The sequence below is a fragment of the Arachis stenosperma genome, chromosome 3 (assembly GCF_014773155.1).
Source record: "Arachis stenosperma cultivar V10309 chromosome 3, arast.V10309.gnm1.PFL2, whole genome shotgun sequence".
Classification (NCBI taxonomy): Eukaryota; Viridiplantae; Streptophyta; class Magnoliopsida; order Fabales; family Fabaceae; genus Arachis; species Arachis stenosperma.
The window spans coordinates 156841076-156857498 of record NC_080379.1 but is presented as its reverse complement, the minus strand read 5'-3'; the positions used below and the strand labels follow the sequence as shown (position 1 = coordinate 156857498).

The 16423-nt window shown below is 35.3% G+C and overlaps 1 pseudogene; it reads left to right on the top strand.

Annotated features, from left to right (window-relative positions):
* The first annotated feature begins 2057 nt into the window (after positions 1-2057).
* On the top strand, positions 2058-10167 carry LOC130969362 (E3 ubiquitin ligase PQT3-like; annotated as a pseudogene).
* Positions 10168-16423: the final 6256 nt, after the last annotated feature.

Genomic DNA, 16423 nt, shown 5'->3' with positions numbered 1-16423 from the left:
CTGAGCCCTTGAAAACCAACTTGGTCCCCAAGTCATGTTTAGGGCCGTGGATATACAGCAGAGAATAACAGAAACTATCTTTCCTTTGTATCCCATTTCGGATAGAACAGAGAGTTGGGAAGAAGTGAAGAAACTTTGATGCATGGAAAAGGAAATAGTTTACCTTTAATCTTGACCTAAGCTTGATTTGGTGTGAACTGGATGATTAGACTTCGGCCTCTCAAGCTTGATCTCTCTCTTTCCTTCTTCTTCTGTGAATGGCGTGTGGAAGAAGCTCTTTTTCTTTCTCTTTCTTACTTTTCTGAAACTCTGATTTGACTTAGACACAAGAGAGGGGAACGTTGCTTTGGTTGGAGCAAGATGGAGGGAATAGCTTTTCTGAAATCAGATCGGGCTTGGTTCGGTTAGTGATATGCTTGGCCCGTTTTGATTTTTTTAGCTTCTTTCTTTGCTTTTCCTTGGGCTCTTAATTTTGCTTTCAGCCTAACATCCTTACTGATTGCTTTTCATTTCATTTGGGCTATTGAATTTTGGCCTGCAACAATAAATAATTAATCAACACTAATTATTTATTTTGCCCAAAAATAATGTTTGTCATCACTTAAATAATTTAATTAATTTCTTAACTCAATACAAATAATTACTTTAATTAATTTATTAAAAAAATTATTATTAACAAAAAATTGTCGACCTATATTTGTCAAACTACATTAAACAATTGCAATTTTTTTCCAAATAAACTCTTTCTGAAAATTTAATATTTTAAAATAAACATCAAATTTTAATTTTTAATATAATTAAATAATTTAAAAATAAAATAATATTTTTGTGTTTTAATACTAATATAAAAAATATTATTTTTTTTGTAATATTAAAATAAATCTTTAATCTTTTCAAAAAAAATAATTAAAAAGATATTAGTCCATACCAAAATTGACAGCTCAAAAAATGAATACCTAAACACTCGATAGAAAGGTCTATATCTCTATATATATATACACTATAATAATAAAAAAATTTTCTCTAACCTCAAAATCACGATTTTTATTTTTCGTGAGAGAGGTATATTACAAGATGTTGTGAGGAGAAAAATATTTTATATTATTGTAGATTATACAAATTGGAGACACCAATTTATTTATATTATTTTTTTTTTACACAAACAATCATAAATTGAACAGTCTAATTTGTGTTTTTAAAAATAAAAAAAAAATTAAAATTAGACTGTCTGATTTTTATTTTAAAAAATAAAAAAATTAAAAGTATAAATCGAACCCTCTTATTTATAATTTATTTTTTTTAAATAAATCGGACCGTCCAATTTAAATATTATCAATAAAAAAAATACTATATAAAAAAAACACCTAATATTCCAATAATAACGTATTACACATATATTTAATCAATATAAAAAAATGAGCCTCAAAATCAAGCCAAGCGATTTGTGGGCCTTTGTCTCAGAAATCCCCAAAATTGCTTTTCTTTCATCTCCTTACGTTCTTTCTACACTTGATTATGCTCTTCTCTAGGAGTGTTCATGGATCGGATTCGATCCGCATATTCGCGGTGTTTATCCGAATCCGATCCGAAAATTGCGGATGTGGATCCGATCCGCAAGGCTTTCAGATCGAATTGGATCCGCACACTAATCAAATCGGATTGCGGATTTTGTGTTGGTATCCGTATATCCGATCCGTATATCCATGTATCCGCAAAATTTAAAAAAAAATAAATATTCTTTTTATATTTTATTTCAATTAATAATTATCATATATGTTATATTATTTTAATTTATTATTTAAAAAAAATATGTTTAATATTATTTTAAGAATAAACATATTTAAAAGAATAGAAAAAATGAATTTTATTGATATTTTTTAATAAAAATAAATCTTTAAAAATATTTTTGTATTTTACAGATATATCCGATATCCGATCGGATCCAACCTTAAAAGTTGCGGATATTGGATCCGATCCGATAATGCAGATCGGATAAAATTTTTGGCCATATCCAATTCGATCTGCGGACACCCCTGCTCTTCTCTTTCTACACTCCCAATGCCAAACTTTTCCCAACTCTAACCCTAACCCTAATTAATTATTCTCCCCTTCTCCTTCAATCCTCCACCATCGATCACCGATTCCAGCTCTGCAACCGCACGCGGAGTTGTTCGTGATTCTCTCATTCGAGAGTTTCGATCGCAGAGGCTCGTCCAAATCCGAGTTCGCAGTTTCGCCTCCTTCACGTTCTTCTCCGAGTTGGGTCGGTTGTCGAAGCGCGACCGTCGAAAATTGTTGCTGTTCTTCCTGCTATCGATTCGACGATTGCATCGCTCAGCTCCTAACTGTCGCTGTGCCGGTGCCACGGTGGTTTCTGTTTCCATAGAGGGCTTCGACGGAGATTCTTCTCTTGGATCGGTCGTATTCGGAATGCTCTGATTTGTGATGGTTTTCATCGAGAGCAGCTGCAACGGAATCTGAATTAGGTGAGATTCTTAATGCGTAACGGAATTTTGTGAAGAAGTTCAAGATTCCGCGTTGATTTTTGCTGGCAGAATAGAATTCTAGTAGTGTTCGTGCTCTCATCCTCATCCTCAGCCTCGGCCTTGTGGGTTCGATTTGATCGATCTTAACCCTAGTAATTTGCAAGTGGAGGACAAAAACAGAGAAAAGAAGAAAAAAGAAATAGAGCTTTGGATATAGTATTGTACTGTTTTTGTTCTGATTTATTTAATATCAAGGGCCATTCTAGTTTTGGAATTTCATAGGCCCTTTTAATTCATCGTTTATTTTTGTTATCATTGATCTTAATCTTTTTTTTCAAATAGAAAGAATAAATATACGATGGCGGTGTATTATAAATTTAAGAGTACAAGAGATTATGATTCAATTCCCATGGACGGTCCTTTCATCTCTGTTGGAACATTGAAAGAAAAAATATTTGAATCCAAGCATTTAGGCAGGGGTACTGATTTTGATCTCGTGGTAACCAACGCCCAGACCAATGAAGGTTGGTTCTGAGACTCTTTAATTAAAACTATTGTTATTCTCATTCAGATAGCTGTTTGGGTGGCGATACCATGAGTTTGGGGGGTTAATTGTAAAATTAAAATATGGAATTATTGCATTCTCTTTGCCTTTGAGAAGGGGCTTTGGTGGTTAAACTCTCAGTGTTTATCATGTTCCTCTCAAAGTAAACATTTTTGCTAGTCTTGGCTTTCAGGAGTTCATGGTGTTGAAGTTGGGTTTGATGTTTTATTTTCATGCACTGACAGTGTTGTTTTACACTGATGTCCAACAAAAATCAGGGAATTGTTGTGTTGTGATTGACAGTTAAATATGCAATTCTCGTGAATTCTATTGGTTAATAAATATACAAGATTACACTGTCAGTACATGAGAATCACTTTATGATGAAATTCTTGGTTTTTGTAGTGTTTTTTATTTGACTAACATTGGCCTCCACCTCTTCTATTGCAAAAATGAAAGGAAAGACAACGAGAGAATAGGAAATCCTCAAAGTTAAAATGCTTAGAATGTAGGCCAGGGTGTTCAGAATTTGAGTTCCAGTGAGGTTGTAAGCTAGTTGTAGGAATTACAAGTGCCCAAACCTTGCAGGATTTGCAGCATGGTAGTTAATATATATAATTGCCTTGATGAATGGCATATTCAGTATTTTATAGCTGCTCTGTCTCTTTGGGATTTCAGAATATCTTGATGAAGCAATGCTGATTCCTAAAAATACCTCACTGTTAATTCGTCGGGTTCCTGGTTGGCCACGTTTACCAATTGTTACTGAACTAGAGTATTATCTCTAACCTTTAATCTTATTACTGTTGTTGGTTTTTGGACTATCGTCATGCATCATGCATGTTGGTTCTTGAAATGGGTAGTCATGGGCTTGCTTTCTATTCTCATCTTGATACTTCACGTTGTAGTCACACAGTTTTCCCAAGAAACTACCCTTTTGATTTGTGAGAAAAATTCTGCGTTGAGTTGCTACTTTCCTTGGGTTTGCAGGCAAAAAAAGGTGGACTTTACGGCTATGGAAGCCAAACCTGAAAACAGCAGCTTACCAGCTGAAGATGCATCTGCTGTAAAATATGTAAGTCCCTTTTTGCTTTCCATGTGTTTTATTTGAATAAACAATTCCACTTCATTCCTATTTTATTTACCTTCTCATAACATGACAGCCAGAAGATTCAGATTGGGATGAATTTGGAAATGATTTGTATGCGATTCCTGATGTACCACCCATTCAATCAAGCAACTTAATTCCTGAAGCTCCTCCAACCAACAAAGCTGATGAAGAAAGTAAGATAAAGGCTTTGATTGATACTCCTGCCTTGGATTGGCAACGGTGAGTAAACTATCCACTTACCTTCAGTTGTCTTTCTTTATTCTTGGAATCAGCATAAAAAGGGATGATGACTGTAAATATGAATATGAATTACTAATAAGTAACTTTATATTCTTTTTCACCTGCAATAATATGGTCAATAATCTCTGGTGGAAGGGAATGCTCATTCTGGAATCAGCACCTGTACTAGAGGAGCAGTTGTTTCTTATTTACCATCATTCCTGCATAAGGATTTCTGCAGAAAATTTCATTTCACATACCAAATGTGCTTTGTTTTGGTGAAATCATTGTCACTCTAGACTTCGCCATATCTAAAGTTTCCTTTCGGCATGCAGTCAAGGATCGGACTTTAGTGCTGGTAGAGGTTTTGGAAGAGGTATGGGTGGACGGATGGGGGGTGGTCGTGGTTTTGGTGAGTCTCCTTTTCCTATTCTATACAAGTTTGAGTCACTGCCTGCTTTGAATACAGATTTTGATATTACTGTTCTAATGCTTATTCACTTACTGAGCAGGGCTGGAGCGGAAAACACCTCCCCAAGGCTATGTATGTCACAGGTGCAAGGTTCCTGGTATTTCCTAGACTCTTATTATTATCAGGCAGAAAAAGGGGCTCTAAATCTGCTTAAATTGCTGGATGGCATTGTCGGTTATGCTTAGCTTACTTATCAAACACTTTTTGTAGGCCATTTTATTCAGCACTGCCCTACAAACGGTGATCCAAATTATGACATCAAGAGAGTTAAACAACCTACTGGTATTCCGAGATCCATGCTGATGGTGAACCCACAAGGTTCCTATGCTCTACCAAATGGTTCAGTAGCTGTATTGAAGCCAAATGAGTGAGTACATGTTGGTTCTTCGTCTCCATTCTGTCATATGTAGGACTAATATTGTATTTCTCACCTAATCCTGCTAAACAGGGCTGCTTTTGAGAAAGAAATAGAAGGTTTACCTTCCACCACACGTTCTGTTGGGGATCTACCACCTGAGCTCCACTGCCCCTTGTGCAATGATGTGATGAAAGATGCTGTGCTGACAAGCAAGTGCTGTTTTAAAAGCTTTTGTGACAAATGTAGGTTTCTTTGTCTTTCTGAAGAAGTCCTGGTTCTTAGAATTTGAGTAAATACTTACGTTTTTAAGCTTATAATTCTTCATTAAGCAAGTAAAGAATGCTTTAGATGATATAATCTCTCCTCAGCATTTCTTCCCGATGTACAAACATCTCAGATGAAGTTTTGTAAATATCATTCGGAAAATTCTTTTCAGGTATTAGGGACTATATTATCTCCAAGTCCATGTGCATATGCGGTGCAACAAATATTCTTGCAGATGATCTTTTACCAAATAAGACCCTAAGAGATACTATTAATCGGAGTCAGGCAATAGCAGTGCTGAAAACGCTGGGAGCACCTTTCAAGTTCAAGGTTATTGAAACTATTTATCATGTGACTCTTACGTGGACTTTATTTGGTTAAAAATCTATTGAAACTAACATGCAAATTGCAATTGTTTTCTCCTCCTTTCCAGATATGGAGTCTGCTCGTTGTCCACAACTGAAGCTTCCATCTCCAACCTCATCGGCTGCATCTAAGGGAGAACCAAAGGTTTCATATGTTCATGAAGGAATGATAAATGTACCGGAAACTGTTGATGATAAAAAAACAGTTTCTGCTCCAGCTCCATTGCAAACATCAGAGCAAGTGAAGCCCAGAATGCCTGATGTAAGTGAAGCTACACATGAGTCGATGAGTGTAAAGGAACCAGCCTCACAAGGGAGTGCTCAGTTGGTTGAGGAGGAAGTCCAGCAAAAAATGGTTCCTGCTGAGGCAGGTAATGTAGATTGCTCATGTCATCGTGTGTAAGACATGTAATAATTTATTTTCTTTGATGACAATCTCATTTGTAGTTTCAACTTTCAACTTTGCAGGAAAGAAGAAAAAAAGGAAGAAAGTCCATTTGCCTGCAAATGGTAAATCTACTCTCCTGCATTCGAATCTATATATTTATGTTCAAATCTGGACATGTATCTGTAACTTTTCCTTTATATTAAACTTTGCAAACCGGATTGCTGCTTGAACATTCGGGGGAGGAGTACAATACAGAGGTCTTTTTTTTTTTACCTCTATTTATGTTAGCTGTAACAATGTCAAATTTATTTTATCTCTTTCAGATTTTCAGTGGAAAACCCCACACGACCCTGGGGCTGAGAGCTACATGATGCCAATGGGCCCAGCACCTGGTTACAATTCATACTGGAATGGCATGCAACCTTGTATGGAAGGATTTTTGGGACCCTATGGTGGCCCGATGCAAATGATGGGTTATGGCCTGGGCCCCTTAGACATGCCATTTGCAGGTGGTCTGCCTCATGATCCATTTGGCATGCAGGGTTACATGATGCCTGTTGTTCCACCTCATAGGTATGTACCTTTTTTTATTATCAAAATTTGTGTTGCATATTTAGATAATTACTATTTTAGAAAGCTAAATTGTTTAGGGATCTTGCTGCTGAGTATGGCATGGGGATGAATGTTCCACCTCCAGTTATGAGTAGAGAGGAGTTTGAAGCTCGGAAAGCTGATCGTTGGAGAAAGCGTGAAAATGAGAAACGGATTGATAGGTAAAACAGAATTACTCCTGGATGACGATTTATTCTATTTATATATATAAAATCAGTTGACACCAGTGTCGATCTAAGTAAATATTGACTGTTCAACTTTTTATTCGTGTAATTTTTGAAAAAATCAACCATTGGATTAGAAATTTATATATTATAGATCATCTTAAAAATATTTTGTCAATCTAAAATCATTTGTTATATCTGTTATGCACTTGAAAATAATGTAATATGTTAGTTCAAAATATACATAGATAAAGAGGTCTTCAATTACATGTTTGTTAATGTTTGATTTTGGTAAAATGTGTTATAGATGATCTTTATTATTTGTTAGTGTGATCCAATAGTTGGATCGAAAAATATATATCCTATAAATAGTTATGAGTACCACCCAATCTGTCGACTTCTCTAAAAATGATGGAAAAAGAATAGACTCTTTAACAAGAGAAAAAATCTTCTATGATGAATTCAATAATGGTTGGAACTCTCAAAATGAAGGGGAAAAAACCTAAGCAATGAAATTCTAAATAGGGCGGAAGTTCTAGATAAGGGATTTATGCCATTGGATATATTCCAAAAAATGAATTAGATTATGTAATGAAGAGACAAATAGTTATGATCACTGTAACTTTATTTAAACTGACACCTATGTCATCCCATAAATATATATGGAATTTAAACTTAACAGTGAAATATCTGTTACCACCGAGTTAATAACTGTTTTAGACATGATTGCTCATCTATGTGATCTTTTGCATATTTCTTCTGTATTTTGACCCTGTTTTGTTTACGATTTAACATAATTTTACTTTCTAATAGTTATGATTTGTAACGGGTACGGCTATCCTTTTTCCTGGGTTAATAAAGGACAAGGGTCGCATGTTAATCTTAGCAAAAGCTTTGGTTTACAAGATAATCTATTCTTTATTGACGACGTCTAATGAATTTTTTGTTGCCAAATTTTCCAATGTTATTGTGGTTCTTATTGCTTGTAATTTTATGTGGGTTATTTTCGAGGTATTTCTGTTTTGTTTATCATTGTTAATGAGTTTGTTTCTTTAATGAAATAGGGATTTCTCCAAAGATCGATATTTTGGTAGGGAAGCGAGCAGTATTGGGGATGTTCCTATGAAATCAAAAACTGTATGTGCTTTTTGTTCTCTTATTTTGCCTTTATTTATCTGTTGACATGTATGCATCATTTACCTTTCTAGGTTTTTCCCACTAAATTTTGTTAGAAACTTGAACCTTGAGCTTGAACAGTAATTGCTTTAGATGATGCCATTCACTGTTTTGGCTTCTTAAATGATGATAGTAGTCTTTAGCAGTTAGTCTTGCTTGTTTTACAGAGTACTATCTTGTTGGTCATAAATGGTTGAGGGAGCGGTGCCCACTCAGAACCATATATCTCTAATCAACAGCCACCGGTTGGTTTAAAGTTGATTAAAAGGGAATTGGTATAACTAGATTAGAGTTGCATTGCTGCACTTGGATGGTAACAGTAATGTGATTAAATTTATATGCTCTCTCTGGGTTCAGAGTCTCTTTAGCGATCATTTATGGACTATTGTTTTTCGATATTCTTTGACCCATGATACCTTTAGATTTATGCCTTTTATCCTGGTTGTAAGGGTTCTGTTCATAATTGTTGTCCACTAATGAGGGCAGGGTATAGTGATTAAAATTTAACATTCCTAATTTTTGTCTATATGGTTTTAATAACTAATACATGGTCTGTACTGCATTATTTATTTTTCGAACATAAAACAAACAAACTTGGGTCAGTATATTGTTAGTCTGTTTTGTGGCAGTTAAATGTTTTATTTGTCATTCTTGTCATGTCATCATCTGCCTTTTGAGAGGTAAAACTTCTAGTCTATATTATGCAGGGTCTAGAAGTTGTAACAAGGGTAACAAGGATGAGTGTGCCACCTTGTGCGCCAAACAAAAACAAACACAAACTGCTCAAACCATGTGTTCTGAAATGATGTGTTTTGAGCGAAAAAGAATATCATGTGCGTTGAAACTAGTGTGTTACTCATGTTTCACTTGCTTGATTCCTTTAAGTTCCACGATGGAGTTAGTTAATATAAGCTGTTAGAATGAATAATTCTAACCTATCATGAGTTAGCTGCTTGAAATGTATAAAATGTGTAGCAATGCTGGCAAAGATCGATTTTTGAATTACTAGTATGCACAATAGTGCTTTTAAAATGTTTAAACCTTATGCGCATGAAGTGGCTTTTGGAAAATGAATATGAAAGGGAGCTTTTAATGCTGTCCTCGAAGTCACTCTTAACCTATCTTCCTTAATTGAATTTATTTGGGTGACCATATTTCTGTCCTGTGTTAGTGGTCCTTAATATATAGATTAGTGGTTCTTAATATATAGAAAGAAAACGTGATTGGTGTGGCTATGTTGCTTACATATTATTATTTGTAATATTATTGTCATTGAAAATTATAATGGAATATTGTGGTGTCAAGAGGAATGTAACAAAAAAAATTAAAAAAAACTAAAACCAAACATGTTTCAAACAATAATTTGTTTTTTTTAATGCAGAAATCACTTCCAGCACCTCCAAGTAGTGAGTACCACCATCCCCAATCCCATCGTCACCGTGGGGAACGTGGGGCACCTGATCGGTCTCTATGTGAGGTGGAGCCTCCATGTCCTATCAAGAGAAAAGCTGACTACCATGTGGATTGGGAACGGGAATGGGAATGGGAATGTGAACGTGATCATGATCGAGAAAGAGGCCATCGCCACCGCCGGTCAGAATCCTCTTCCCGGATGTCATCTGAACCACCAAAACCTCCTCAACTGCACCATCATCTGCAGCTGCAGACCGCAAGCAGAAGGCCAGTGTTTTTTCCCGCATAAGCAGCTTCCCCGCTGAGGAAGAAATGACCAAGAAGAGGAAGATATCTGCCTTTCCCACAACTGAAGCTGCTTCAGCTGGTACCCCTGCCACATCTTCAGCACATCTCAAGGCAGCATCTCAGCTGCTTCGATGGCGATTCATTTTATTTTATATATATGTATATAATATCAATTGACACCACTGTCGATCTAAGTAAATATTCACTGTTCAACTTTTTATTCGTGTAATTTTTGAAAAAATCAACCATTGGATTAGAAACTTATATATTATAGATCATCTTAAAAATATTGTCAATCTAAAATCATTTGTTATATCTTTTATGCACTTAAAAATAATGTAATATGTTTGTTCAAAATATACATAAAAAGGTCTTCAATTACATGTTTGTTAGGTAGTGTTTGTTTTCAGGGGACAGGACACAGAGATATGAACAACACTTTTAAAAAGTATTTGGAAGTAGAGACATGGACAGTGGATATATTGTCTTCGAGACAGTTTTTTATACTTTTGTGTCCACTATTTCACGAATGACAATGATGGACATGGAATTTGAGTTTGATTAATAAAAAATTTTGTTTAAGTTAATAAGCCAAATTAATTTTAAATAAAAAATTAAATTTAAAAAAAATCCATTTTTACATAAAAAAATAATTAGTTTTTGCATATAAAAATCTATCTTTATTTTAAAAAAACTAACTTTTTTTATTTAAAAACTGATTTTTCTTTATAAAAAACTTATTTTTTCTTTAAATTATATAAAATCAATTACAATTTATAAATTATTTTTTAGCATTTTAAAAGATTAATTTTACTTTTGATAATATTTATCTTTCAAAAGTTTCAAGATTAATTATTTTTGTTATTATTTTTATTACAAATCAAATAATATAATATAAGGTTAAAATGGTATTGAAGTAAAACGATAAAAAGAAAAGAATTATCTACCCCTAATAAAAAATTCTACAGAAAAGAGAGAGTACCTGAAAAAGAAAGAGATAGAGAAAGAACAGGAAGAAAAATGTATCTCTGAACAACGCAATAGGAAAAATAAGAAGGGGTAATAGTGCAAAAAAACTGTTAGGGGTGGAGTTGGATGGTCCATTAATCTGCCCATCCAGATTACCATTTAATTGACACATCATTAACTTAACGTGTCACGTATTCATGGTCAATTGGCTCTAGAGAGAAATTATTAACGGAGTGGCTAACTTGTCTAACGGAGTTAAAAGACATAGGCCGAAAAATAGTTTTTTTTTTTTCTCTAGAGCCTCGTTGTCTTTTGATGTTATTGTCAGGAGTCATGTAGAATTTTTTCTCTAATTTTTTTTATTTTAAAATAAATAAAAAATAATTTAAATTTTTTAAGAATTTTAATTTTAATTTTTTTATTTACAAATTAGACAAAAAATATCTAATTTTAAAATTAATTCTCACACCAATTTAACTTAACATGTTAAATGTTAAAATTTTTTTTATTTAGATAAGTAGATATTTAATAAAATCATTTTGATAATGACAAAATTATAAAAAAAATTTAACTCATGTAAAAGTTATTTCAAACTAAAGAATTAAATTATATTTTATTAGTATATTAAAGTCATTCTAAACTATGGAATTAAATTTTAAATAAAAATCTGTTCGGTGTCATTGGCAATAGGGGTGGCAATGGGTAGGGTAGGGTAGGGTTTGAACCCAACCCTAACCCTACCCGCGGGTTGAGTTTTTAACTAACATTCAACCCTACCCTACCCGCGAATTGAGAAATACCCAACTCTAATCCTACTCGCGCTCAACCCGCGGGTATCCGACCCTACACGCGGGTTGATAAAAAAAAACATTATAATAATACAAGTATCTCATACACAACATAAGGATCAAATAAATGAATAAGATTTACAAACTTAAAAATTTGGTTCAATGGCTAAGAATGTTTTGCACATGCTTAAGGTCCTTAGTTCAACTCCCATATATAACTTTTTTAAACATATATAACACATATTATAGGGGGTGCGGGTAGGGTTGAGGCTCAACCCGCACCCTACCTGCTCCGCAGGCCAACCCGCTCCGCGCCATGCTGCCAGGCCTAATTGGCAGCAGTACATACATTATTTTCTATGTGAATTGATCAAATGCTTATTCATATGTCTTTAACATCAATGACCATAGACATAGCCCATTGTTCCTTGATGTTTTTGAGCAATGCACTTTGTTTTTCAATCGAGCACTGGTTTGGACAAGAAAGCTATGTACATATGGTCATTTCTTATCCTCTCAACATAAATGTGTATGCTTTCACTGTGACTTTGATTTTCGCCTTTTGTACAAAATTTTCCAAACTCTTTCAACTTCTAAGGCACAATTGCATTAATCAATTTCTTCCAATTCATCTACTTACATAATGCACCTAAGACATACATATGCTTTCATTGTTTGTTCATTCATTTGCTACTTAGGTTGCTTGATCTTGGAAAAATACATTTCTTTTGAACATTTCACTGCACTATACATGTTTTCCCCTAAGTTGAGAGTTTGTTTATCTCATTGGCTCTTACTTGAATTGTTTGATTATGTCCTATGAATTCGGTGCCTTTTATCTGTTTCTCCTGAGTTGTATTATGTTTCTGTCTTTTTCAGGATGACTCGCAAAGAAAAAGAGAAAGTCAATTCTTTGGCTCGCTCTCTTCTTGTGCCTTTGAGCACTTAACCCGACACATTCATAAATGCTGAAACCCAAGGATAATACAAAAAGTGGAAAACAAAGCTTTCACTATGAGCGAAAGCTAAACTTGCCTGAAAAATATGCGGACCAAGTTTTGGACAGATTAAATTTTTATCATTGGGAATTCGTAAAATTCGATCCGGTGGAAGTTAATGAACACCAGGTCAAAGAATTTTACGCAAATCTCCTAAAGAGGGATGCCCCGACTGTTTTTTTCAGAGGTGTCACTCTGGACACCTCTGATACTGCTTTAGAGGCCCTCTTAGGTATTTCGCATATTCCTCCGACTCGTGACGCTTACACTCAGATAGTGAAGGATTTGTTATCGGGCCAGCTTTTATTAGATGTCGTTCTAAGGAAGATCGGCACACCTGAGGCCAGATGGGAGTACAGCAGGGGAGAAAATGTGGTCCCGCAGAGCATCGCGTGCACTGATCTCAACCTGGAGGCGAGGATCTGGCAGCAAATCATCGCCGACTATATCCTTCCGAGCATGCATGCCACGCACATTAGGGTCCGTGTGGCGGTTTTGCTTTGGGCCATTCTGGAGGGGAAGAGAATCTCTGTTCTTCCCCTTATCAGAGATTCGATGTGGAAGGTGACACAACAGCATAAGTACAACATTCCCTTCCCATCGTTAATCACTAGATTGGCTACTATATCTGGGGTTGAGAGACGGTCGACAGATCGGATGTCCGTCCTGATCAGCAAGTAGCTATTTCTGCCATACGGCGACTACGATGGACCACCACAGAAGAAGAGGAAGACCAATGAGCCATCATCATCATTAGCAGAGCCATCAGCACCTCCATCACCTCCTGTACCCATACCTCGACTCCAGACACCCTATGAGCTGGGTCGGGAGATCTTGGAGACCTGCATCGCATTGAGCGCCACAACACTCGCCACTTCCAGTGGATTGTGGCGAAGTTTGATGGGCGAGATCCTGGGCCACCTCCTCCGTATACACCAGAGCCTGAGCCTGAGACTGAGGAGCCGGAACCAGAGGAGCCAGCAGCTGAAGTTGGCCAGACAGACGAGCCCCAGGAGCAGACAGCAGCAGAGGCCACAGTTGAGGAGGCCACAGAGCACATAGTTGAGGAGCCAACATATCACAATGTTGAGGAGCCAGCAGCTGTAGCTGAGCCGAGAGCTGAGACAGCATCAAAGACAGCTGGGCAGGCATCTGAGAAGCATAGAGCTGATCCCACCACCCGTTCGTCCAGTGCCATCATTGTCTACCACCGTCATCACCACCCACCATCGCCAGACAGTGGAGCTTTGTAGATTCGATCACCCCGATCCGTTTATGACACAGAGGACCGTGCATCATCTAAGTGTGGGGAAGGATCTACTATTTTTAGGTGTAAATATTCTCTTCTAAACACTTGTCATTTAGTTTATTTTCAGTCTTTATTATGTTTTTTTGGATACTTTTAGTACCTTTGACTTATGCACTTTTTACTTTGGTATATATATATATTAGTTGCTTCTGGTTATATCTAGTATTGCACTTTTATTTTGGTATATATATGCATATCGCATTTTATATTGCATGGTATATAGTATAGATATGGATTGTGATTGGATGATGTGAATAGCTTATGCCTAGCTCATTTTGATTCTAATTGTTCATGTTACTTTTTGTTTGTTGAAAATTAGGAGAAGAACTAGGAAATTTTGGAAAATTTTGCATCCGTCACAACATACATACATACATATAAGAAATAATTTTGGTGAAAAACAACAAGAACTTTTCAAGGATTTTGGGCTTTCTATTGAATTAATTGGAAAACTGTTTTTTCAAACTTGGAAGAGTAAAGAACGAATACCTTGTGAGTTTTTGAGCTATATTGAGTGGTTACACATTTTAACCACTAATTTTGTTCATTGTGTGCTATATCTTTTCTATGATTGTAATCTTGGTTTTACTTGATTCTTTATTTCTAATGATTGGTGTTTTGAATTACATTGAGCATGATTGAGGCCATCTTTGTTTAAAGCTTACTTTCCCATATAGCCTACCCTTTGCAGTTACCATTGTTAAACCCCTTTGAGCTTTATTTACCCCATTCTTCTTGATTTTAGCACATCAGAACCATAAGCGAAAAATCATGAATTACCTTGGATTGTATCGTTGATTAGCTTAGGTTGAAGGAGTGTGTTACATTTAAGTGTGGGGGGGATCTTTTGGAAAACTTTGGTAGTAAAAAGAAAATATTTAATTTGGGTATTCATTGAAAATTTTTGAAAATAGGAACATTCATGTATGAACTAATTAGACCATATGCAATTCTAATTTGAAAAAAAAAATTCTTCATTATAAAAAGGGCGTAAAGGCACCCTAAAGAGTAAACAAATGAATAAAAAATTACATATGTGTTGTTTATGTGAGAAAAGCATACATGAGTGTTAATGAATTGAAAATGATGGAAGGTTAGGATTGTGTTTTTATTTTGATTTGGTTGATACAGGTTGATGTGGAAACTTAAACTAATCAAGGATTCAATTACATTAGTCCACTTGGCCATATCTATCCCACCTTATCCTAACTCCATTACAATCATATGAAGTTCTCATAATAATTACATTCATGCATCATTTGTTTGTTGATTGTTAGATGAAAAGCAAATCCTTGAAAGCATGATTGGAAGGGAATTTGAGTGAATCGACCCTAGACACCGAGTGATTAGAGTGTATACACATCTAGTGAGGGTTCAATTACTCAATTCTATGTCTCCACTTCTTTTATCATGCATTCTAGCAAGTTGCTTAATCTTGATGAGTTGAATCAATTCTTTAGATTTTGTTGCATTGACTTATTTCCTTGCTTAGCCCTATTTTGTCTATACTTGTTTAGATAGATAGATATAGTATATACATACTTGCATGCATATAGATAGTTGTATTTAATAAGTTGATTATCCCCTTTGATCATTCTCCTTGTTGATTTAGCATGAAGACATGCTATTATTTAAGTGTAGGGAAATTGATGAGTCCATATTTTTTGATATATTTTGGCTTGATTTGAATGGATTCTAGCATATGAACTCACACTTAAGCACCAAAATAGCATACTTCTGTGTTTGATCCCTAATTTGATCCTAAATGTGAAAACATGCGTTTTAATGCTTAGATTAGTGATTTTTAATTTCACTTTTATGTCATTCGATGTCGTGATATGGTTTGTGAGTGATTTCAGGCCTTGGAGGCGAGAATGGATGGCCAAAAGTGGAAGAAAGCATGTACAAGGGAGAAAACATGAAGAAACAAGGAAAAACACACATAGCGAAGTGTGCGTACGCACAAGAAAGAATTTTCATGTGTGCGTGCGCACAAGCACCTGTGCGTAATTTTTAGCCGAGTGTACGGACTCACACGTCTATGCGTCCGTACAGGTCCCTGCACGTGGTTGCATTAATGAAGCACATACTACGCGAATTTGGAGGCCCTTGGCTCATTTTTGGAAGGCTGAATTGCTAAATGAGAGTGCTATATAAAGGGAGAATCAACACATATGAAGAGATAAGCTTTCATTAGGATTTTTACATAGTTTTTAATAGTATTAGGAGTAGGAGTAGTGTAGAATAGAGAGCTCTCCTAGGATTTATGTAGTTTTCTTCTAACATTTTATAGCAAGCTTTGATCTTTGATTTTGCTTCTTTAATTGTAAGTACTCTCAATTTCATTAAAGCACTTTCATTTCTCTTGGTTCAAGTTACTTTGCTTATATTTGCAATTTTGTGTTTCTTGAAGTTTTGATTGATGAATTTACTATTTCATGCTTTCTCTATGTTTGATTGCTTATTTATTGTTGATATTGTTGATAGTTGGTTATAGTT